Below are 10,655 nucleotides of genomic sequence, written 5' to 3'. Positions count from 1 at the left end.
CCCCATTATGCGGCACGTACTTTGGGCCCCTAAGACAAGCGGCATGCACGTGGGGCACCCATAACATGCGCCATGCCTTTGGTCCCCCATGACATGCGGCATGCACATGGTCCCCCATGACATGCGGCATGCATTTGGGCCCCCATGACAACCAGCATGCATGTGGGGCCCCGATGACATGAGGCAAAAATTTGGGGCCCCCTTGACATGCGGCATGCATTTGGGGCCCCCATGACATGCGCCATGTATGTGGGGCCCCCATGACATGCGGCATGCATTTGGGCCCCAATAACACCCAGCTTGCATGTGGGGCCCCCATTACATGCGGCATTCACGTGTTGCCCTCATGATATGTGGCATGCATGTGGGGCCCCTATGACATGCGCCATGCATTTGGCGCCCCCATTACAAGCGGCATGTATTTGGGGCTTCCATGACATGCAGCAAGCATTTGGAGCCCCTGACATGTAGCATGCATTTAGGGTCCCCAAGGAAATGCGGCATGCTCGTGGGGCCCCCATGACAGGCGGCATGCATTTGGGGACTCCATAACATGCGGCAAGCACGTGGGGCCCCCATGAAATGCGGCATGTATTTGGGGCCCCCATGACATGCGGCATACATTTGGGGCCTCCATGACATGCGGCATGCATTTGGGGCCCTCATGACATGCGGCATACATTTGGGGCCCCCATGAAATGTGACATGCACATGGGGCCCCCATGACATGCGGCATGCATGTGGAACCCCCATGACATGCGGAATGCACGTGGGGACCCCATGACACGTGGCATGCATGTGGGGCCCCCACGACTTGCGGCAAATATTTGGGGCCCCAAGACATGCGGCACATATTTGTGGCCCCCATGACATGCGACATGCCTTTGGGGCCCCCATGACATGCGCCATGCATGTGGGGCCCTCATGACATGCAGCACGTATTTGGGGCCCCCATGACATGCGTCATGTACGTGGCGCCCCCATGACATGCGGCATACATTTGGGGCCCCCTTGACATGCGGCATGCACGTGGGCCCCCCATGACATGGGGCATGCATTTGGGACCCCATGAAATGCAGCATGCATGTGGGGCACCCATGACATGCGGCATGCACGTGGGGCCCCCTGATATGTGGCACGTATTTTGGGCCCCCATGACATGCGGCATACATTTAGGGTCCCCATGACATGCGGCATGCATTTGGGGTCCCCATGACATGCAGCATGCACTTGGGGCCCCCGTGTAATGAGGCATGCGTTTGGGGCCCCCATGACACAAGGCATGCACGTGTGGCCCCGATGACTTGTGCCATGCATGTGGGGCCCTCATAACATGCGGAATGCATGTGGGGACCCCATGACACATGGCAGGCATGTGGGGCCCCCATGACATGCGGCAAATATTTGGGGTCCAAAGACATGCGGCATGCACGTTGGGCCCCCATGAAATGCGGCACATATTTGTGGCCCCCATGACATGCGGCATGCATTTGGGGCCCCCATGACATGCGCCATGCATGTGGGGCCCTCATGACATGCGGCACGTAGTTGTTGCCCCATGACATGCGACATGTATTTGGCCCCCATGACATGAGGCATGCATGTGGGGCCCCCAGGACATGCGGCATGCATTTGGGGCCCCCATGACATGTGGTATGCACGTGGGGCCCCTATGACATGCGGCATGCATTTGGGGACCCCATGACATGCGGCATGCACGTGGGCCCCCCATGACATGGGGCATGCATTTGGGGCCCCCATGAAATGTGGCATGCATGTGGGGCACCCATGATATGCGGCATGCATGTGGAGCCCCCTGACATGTGGCACTTATTTGGGGCCCGCATGACATGCGGAATACATTTAGGGCCCACATGTAATGCGGCATGCGTTTGGGGCCCCCATGACACGAGTCATGCATGTATGGCCCTGATGACATGCGGCATGCATGTGGGGCCCCCATGACATGCGGAATGCAAGTGGGGACCCCATGACACGCGGCATGCATGTGGGGCCCCCATGACATGCAGCACATATTTGTGGCCCCCATGGCATGCGGCATGCATTTGGGGCCCTCATGACATGCGCCATGCATGTGGGGCCCTCATGACATGCGGCACGTATTTGGTGCCCCCATGACATGCGGCATGCATTTGGTCCCCCATGACATGCGGCATGAACGTGGGGCCCCCATGACATGCGGCATACATTTGGGGCCCCATGACATGCGGCATGCATGTGGGTCCCCATGACATGCGGCATGCACGTGGGGCCCCCTTGACATGCGTCATGCATTTGGATCCCCCATTACATGCTGCATGCAAGTGGTGCCCCATGACATGCGGCATGCATGTGGGCCCCCATGACATGCGGCATGCATGTGGGACCCCCCATGACATACGTCATGCATTTGGATCCCCCATTACATGCTGCATGCAAGTGGTGCCCCCATTACATGCTGCATGCAAGTGGTGCCCCCATGACATGCGGCATGCATGTGGGCCCCCATGACATGCGGCATGCATTTGGGGCCCCCATGATATGCGGCACGCATTTGAGGCCCCCATGACATGCAGCATGCATGTGGGTCCCCCATGACATGCGACATGCATTTGGGGCCCCATGACATGCGTCATGCATTTGGGTCCCCCATGAAATGCGGCATGCATGTGGGGCCCCTATGACATGCGGCATGCATTTGGGGCCCCGATGACATGCGGCATGCATGTGGGGCACCCATGATTTGCGCCATGCACGTGGGGCCCCTATGACATGCGGCATGAATTTGGGGTGCCCGAGACATGCGGCATGCACATGGGGCCTCCATGACATGCGGCATACGCTTGGGGCCCCAATGACATGCATCATGAGTTTGGATCCCCCATGACATGCGGCATGCACGTGGGGCCCCTATGACATGCGTCATGCACGTGGGGACCCTATGACATGCGGCATGCACGTGGGGCCCTCATGACATGCAGCATGCATTTGGGGCCATTATGACATGCGGCATGCATTTGGGGCCCCCATGACATGCGGCATGCATTTGGAGCCCCCATGAATTGAGGCATGCATTTGGGGCCCCCATGACTTGACGCATGCATTTGGGGCCCCCATGACATGCAGCATGCATGTGGGACCCCCAAGCCATGCGGCATACATTTGAATCCCCATGACATGCGGCATGCACGTGGGACCCCCATGACATGCGGCATGCATTTGAATCCCCCATTACATGCGGCATGCACGTGGGGACCCCATGACATGCGGCACGCATTTGGGCCCCCCATGACATGCGGAATGCCTGCGGGGCCCCCATGACATGCGGCATGCATGCAGGGCCCTCATGACATGCAGCATGAATTTGGGGCCCACAATACATGCGGCATGCACGTTGGGCCCCCATGACATGCGGCATGCATTTATGGCCCCCATGACATGCGGCATGCATTTGGGGTCCCCATGACATGCGGCATGCACGTGGGGCCCCCTTGACATGCGACATTCATGTGGGGCTCCCATGACATGCGGCATGCATTTGGGGCCTCCGTGACATGCGGCATGCATGTGGGGCCCCCATGACATGCGTCATGCATGTGGGGCCCCTATGACATGCGGCATGCATTTAGGGCCCCGATGACATGCGGCATTCATGTGGGGCACCCATGACTTGCGCCAAGCACGTGGGGCCCCCATGACATGCGGCATGTATTTGGGGCCCCCATGACATGCGGCATGCATGTGGGGCCCCCATGACATGCGGCATGCATGTGGGGCTCCCATGACATGCGGCATCCATTTATGGCCCCCATGACATGTGGCAAGCATTTGGGCCCCCATGACATGCGGCATGCATTTGGGGGCCCCATGGCATGCGGCATGCATGTGGGGCCCAAATGCTTGTCGCATGTCATGGGGGCCTCCATGACATGCGGCATGCATGTGGGTCCCCATGACATGCGGCATGCACGTGGGGCCCCCTTGACATGCGTCATGCATTTGGATCCCCCATTACATGCTGCATGCAAGTGGTGCCCCCATGACATGCGGCATGCATGTGGGCCCCCATGACATGCGGCATGCATGTGGGACCCCCATGACATGCGTCATGCATTTGGATCCCCCATTACATGCTGCATGCAAGTGGTGCCCCCATGACATGCTGCATGCAAGTGGTGCCCCCATGACATGCGGCATGCATGTGGGGCACCCATGACATGCGGCATGTATTTGGGGCCCCCATGATATGCGGCATGAATTTGGGGTGCCCGAGACATGCGGCATGCACATGGGGCCTCCATGACATGCGGCATACGCTTGGGGCCCCAATGACATGCATCATGAGTTTGGATCCCCCATGACATGCGGCATGCACGTGGGGCCCCTATGACATGCGTCATGCACGTGGGGACCCTATGACATGCGGCATGCACGTGGGGCCCTCATGACATGCAGCATGCATTTGGGGCCATTATGACATGCGGCATGCATTTGGGGCCCCCATGACATGCGGCATGCATGTGGGACCCCTGTGACATGCGGCCTGCATTTGGGGGGCCCCATGACATGCGGCAAGCACGTGGGGCCCCAATGACATGCAGCATGTACGTGGGGCCCCCATGACATGCGGAATGCACGTGAGGCCCCCATGACATGCGGAATGCCTGCGGGGCCCCAATGACATGCGGCATGCATGCATTTGTGTCCCCCATTAAATGCGGCAAGCACGTGGGGCCCCAATGACATGCAGCATGTACGTGGGGCCCCCATGACATGCGGAATGCCTGCGGGGCCCCAATGACATGCGGCATGCAAGCGGGGCCCTCATGACATGTGGCATGCATTTGGGGACCCCAATATATGCAGCATGCACGTGGGGCCCCCATGATATGTGTCATGCATTTGGGGCCCCCATGACTTGCGGCATGCACGTGGGCCCCTCATGACATGCAGCATGCATTTGGAAACCACTATGACATGCGGCATGCATTTTGGGCCCCCATGACATGAGGCATGCATTTGGGGCCCCCATGACATGCGGCATGCATGTAGGGCCCCCATGAAATGCGCCATGCATGTGGGGCCCCTATGACATGCGGCATGCATTTGTGGGCCCCAAGACATGCGGCATGCACGTGGGGCCCCCATGACATGCGGCCTGCATTTGGGGCCCCCATGACATGCGGAATGCACGTGGGGCCCCTATGACATGCAACATGAATTTGGGGGCCCCATTACATGCGGCATGCACGTGGAGCATCCATGACATGCGTCATGCATTTGGGCCCCCATGACATGCGGCATGCATGTGGGGCCCCCATGACATGTGGTATGCACGTGGGGCCACTATGACATGCCGCATGCATTTGGGGTCCCCATGACATGCGTCATGCATTTGGATCCCCATTACATGCTGCATGCAAGTGTGGCCCCCATGACATGCGGCATGCATGTGGGCCCCCAATGACATGTGGCATGCACGTGGGGCCCCCATGACATGCGGCATGCATTTATGGCCCCCATGACATGCGGCATGCATTTGGTATCCCCATGACATGCGGCATGCACGTGGGGCCCCCTTGACATGTGACATTCATGTGGGGCTCCCATGACATGCGGCATGCATTTGGGGCCTCCGTGACATGCGGCATGCATGTGGGGCCCCCATGACATGCGTCATGCATGTGGGGCCCCTATGACATGCGGCATGCATTTAGGGCCTCGATGACATGCGGCATGCATGTGGGGCACCCATGACTTGCGCCAAGCACGTGGGGCCCCCATGACATGCGGCATGTATTTGGGGCCCCCATGACATGCGGCATGTATTTGGGGCCCCCATGACATGCGGCATGCATGTGGGGCCCCCATGACATGCGCCATGCATGTGGGGCCCTCATGACATGCGGCACGTATTTGGGGCCCCCCATGATATGCAGCATACTTTTGGGGCCCAAATGACATGCGGCATGCATTTGTGGCCCCCATGAAATGTGGCATGCATGTGCAGCCTCCATAACATGGGTCATGCAATTGGGGCCCCCATGACATGCAGCATGAATTTGGGGGCCACATGCATGCCACGTGTCATGGGGGTCCCACATGCATGCCGCATGTCATGACATGCGGCATGCATGTGGGGCCCCCATGACACGCACCATGCATGTGGGACCCCATTATGCGGCACGTACTTTGGGCCCCTAAGACAAGCGGCATGCACGTGGGGCCCCCATAACATGCGCCATGCCTTTGGTCCCCCATGACATGCGGCATGCACATGGTCCCCCATGACATGCGGCATGCATTTGGGCCCCCATGACAACCAGCATGCATGTGGGGCCCCGATGACATGAGGCAAAAATTTGGGGCCCCCTTGACATGCGGCATGCATTTGGGGCCCCCATGACATGCGCCATGTATGTGGGGCCCCCATGACATGCGGCATGCATTTGGGCCCCAATAACACCCAGCTTGCATGTGGGGCCCCCATTACATGCGGCATTCACGTGTTGCCCTCATGATATGTGGCATGCATGTGGGGCCCCTATGACATGCGCCATGCATTTGGCGCCCCCATTACAAGCGGCATGTATTTGGGGCTTCCATGACATGCAGCAAGCATTTGGAGCCCCTGACATGTAGCATGCATTTAGGGTCCCCAAGGAAATGCGGCATGCTCGTGGGGCCCCCATGACAGGCGGCATGCATTTGGGGACTCCATAACATGCGGCAAGCACGTGGGGCCCCCATGAAATGCGGCATGTATTTGGGGCCCCCATGACATGCGGCATACATTTGGGGCCTCCATGACATGCGGCATGCATTTGGGGCCCTCATGACATGCGGCATACATTTGGGGCCCCCATGAAATGTGACATGCACATGGGGCCCCCATGACATGCGGCATGCATGTGGAACCCCCATGACATGTGGAATGCACGTGGGGACCCCATGACACGTGGCATGCATGTGGGGACCCCACGACTTGCGGCAAATATTTGGGGCCCCAAGACATGCGGCACATATTTGTGGCCCCCATGACATGCGGCATGCCTTTGGGGCCCCCATGACATGCGCCATGCATGTGGGGCCCTCATGACATGCAGCACGTATTTGGGGCCCCCATGACATGCGTCATGTACGTGGCGCCCCCATGACATGCGGCATACATTTGGGGCCCCCTTGACATGCGGCATGCACGTGGGCCCCCCATGACATGGGGCATGCATTTGGGACCCCATGAAATGCAGCATGCATGTGGGGCACCCATGACATGCGGCATGCACGTGGGGCCCCCTGATATGTGGCACGTATTTTGGGCCCCCATGACATGCGGCATACATTTAGGGTCCCCATGACATGCGGCATGCATTTGGGGTCCCCATGACATGCAGCATGCACTTGGGGCCCCCGTGTAATGAGGCATGCGTTTGGGGCCCCCATGACACAAGGCATGCACGTGTGGCCCCGATGACTTGTGCCATGCATGTGGGGCCCTCATAACATGCGGAATGCATGTGGGGACCCCATGACACATGGCAGGCATGTGGGGCCCCCATGACATGCGGCAAATATTTGGGGTCCAAAGACATGCGGCATGCACGTTGGGCCCCCATGAAATGCGGCACATATTTGTGGCCCCCATGACATGCGGCATGCATTTGGGGCCCCCATGACATGCGCCATGCATGTGGGGCCCTCATGACATGCGGCACGTAGTTGTTGCCCCATGACATGCGACATGTATTTGGCCCCCATGACATGAGGCATGCATGTGGGGCCCCCAGGACATGCGGCATGCATTTGGGGCCCCCATGACATGTGGTATGCACGTGGGGCCCCTATGACATGCGGCATGCATTTGGGGACCCCATGACATGCGGCATGCACGTGGGCCCCCCATGACATGGGGCATGCGTTTGGGGCCCCCATGAAATGTGGCATGCATGTGGGGCACCCATGATATGCGGCATGCATGTGGAGCCCCCTGACATGTGGCACTTATTTGGGGCCCGCATGACATGCGGAATACATTTAGGGCCCACATGTAATGCGGCATGCGTTTGGGGCCCCCATGACACGAGTCATGCATGTATTGCCCTGATGACATGCGGCATGCATGTGGGGCCCCCATGACATGCGGAATGCAAGTGGGGACCCCATGACACGCGGCATGCATGTGGGGCCCCCATGACATGCAGCACATATTTGTGGCCCCCATGGCATGCGGCATGCATTTGGGGCCCTCATGACATGCGCCATGCATGTGGGGCCCTCATGACATGCGGCACGTATTTGGTGCCCCCATGACATGCGGCATGCATTTGGTCCCCCATGACATGCGGCATGAACGTGGGGCCCCCATGACATGCGGCATACATTTGGGGCCCCATGACATGCGGCATGCATGTGGGTCCCCATGACATGCGGCATGCACGTGGGGCCCCCTTGACATGCATCATGCATTTGGATCCCCCATTACATGCTGCATGCAAGTGGTGCCCCATGACATGCGGCATGCATGTGGGCCCCCATGACATGCGGCATGCATGTGGGACCCCCCATGACATACGTCATGCATTTGGATCCCCCATTACATGCTGCATGCAAGTGGTGCCCCCATTACATGCTGCATGCAAGTGGTGCCCCCATGACATGCGGCATGCATGTGGGCCCCCATGACATGCGGCATGCATTTGGGGCCCCCATGATATGCGCATGCATGTGGGGCCCCCATGAAATGCGCCATGCATGTGGGGCCCCTATGACATGCGGCATGCATTTGTGGGCACCAAGACATGCTGCATGCATTTGGGGGGCCCCATGACATGCGACATGCATTTGGGGCCCCCATGACATGTGGTATGCATTTGGGGCCCCAATGACATGCAGCATGAGTTTGGATCCCCCATGACATGCGGCATGCATGTGGGGCCCCATGACATGCGGCATGCACGTGGGGCCCCTATGACATGCGGCATGCACGTGGGGCACTCATGACATGCAGCATGCATTTGGGGCCACTATGACATGCGGCATGCATTTGGGGCCCCCATGACATGCGGCATGCATGTGGGACCCCTATGACATGCGTCCTGCATGTACGTGGGGCCCCCATGACATGCGGAATGCACGTGAGGCCCCCATGACATGCGGAATGCCTGCGGGGCCCCAATGACATGCGGCATGCATGCATTTGCGTCCCCCATTAAATGCGGCAAGCACGTGGGGCCCCAATGACATGCAGCATGTACGTGGGGCCCCCATGACATGCGAAATGCCTGCGGGGCCCCAATGACATGCGGCATGCAAGCGGGGCCCTCATGACATGTGGCATGCATTTGGGGCCCCCAATATATGCAGCATGCACGTGGGGCCCCCATGATATGTGGCATGCATTTGGGGCCCCCATGACTTTCGGCATGCACGTGGGCCCCTCATGACATGCAGCATGCATTTGGAAACCACTATGACATGCGGCATGCATATGGGGCCCCCATGACATGAGGCATGCAAGCGGGGCCCTCATGACATGTGGCATGCATTTGGGGCCCCCAATATATGCAGCATGCACGTGGGGCCCCCATGACATGCGGCATGCATTTGGGGCCCCCATGACATGCGGAATGCACGTGGGGCACCTATGACTTGCGACATGAATTTGGGGGCCCCATTACATGCGGCATGCACGTGGAGCATCCATGACATGCGTCATGCATTTGGGCCCCCATGACATGCGGCATGCATGTGGGGCCCCCATGATATGTGGCACGCATTTGGGGCCCCCATGACATGCACATGCATGTGGGGCCCCCATGAAATGCGCCATGCATGTGGGGCCCCTATGACATGCGGCATGCATTTGTGGGTCCCAAGACATGCTGCATGCATTTGGGGGGCCCAATGACATGCGGCATGCATTTGGGGGGCCCCATGACATGCGGCATGCACGTGGGGCCCCCATGACATGTGGCATACATTTGTGGCCCCCGTGACATGAGGCATGCAAGTGGGGTCCCCATGACATGCGGCATGCATTTGGGGCCCCCATGACATGTGGTATGCACGTGGGGCCACTATGACATGCCGCATGCATTTGGGGCCCCCATGACATGCGGCATGCATGTGGGTCCCCCATGACATGCGTCATGCATTTGGATCCCCATTACATGCTGCATGCAAGTGTGGCTCCAATGACATGCGGCATGCATGTGGGCCCCCAATGACATGTGGCATGCACGTGGGGCCCCCATGACATGCTGCATGCATTTGGGGCCCCCATGATATGCGGCATACATGTGGGGCCCCTATGACATGCGGCATCCATTTGGGGGGCCCCATGACATGCGGCATGCACATGGGGCCCCCATGAAATGCAGCATTTATTTGGGGCCCCCATGACATGTGGAATGCCTGCGGGGCCCCCATGACATGTGGTATGCACGTGGCCCCCCTATGACATGCCGCATGCATTTGGGGCCCCCATGACATGCTCCATGCATGTGGGGCCCCTTTGACATGCGGCATGCATTCGTGGCCCCCGTGACATGAGGCATGCACGTGGGGCCCCCATGACATGCGGCAAGCACGTGGGGCACCAATGACATGAGGAATGCACGTGAGGCCCCCATGACATGCGGAATGCCTGCGGGGCC

Source organism: Phyllobates terribilis, unplaced genomic scaffold (genome assembly GCF_046119375.1).
Source record: "Phyllobates terribilis strain yellow unplaced genomic scaffold, ASM4611937v1 Scaffold_43__1_contigs__length_10536358, whole genome shotgun sequence".
Classification (NCBI taxonomy): Eukaryota; Metazoa; Chordata; class Amphibia; order Anura; family Dendrobatidae; genus Phyllobates; species Phyllobates terribilis.
Note: the sequence above shows the minus strand (reverse complement) of the source record.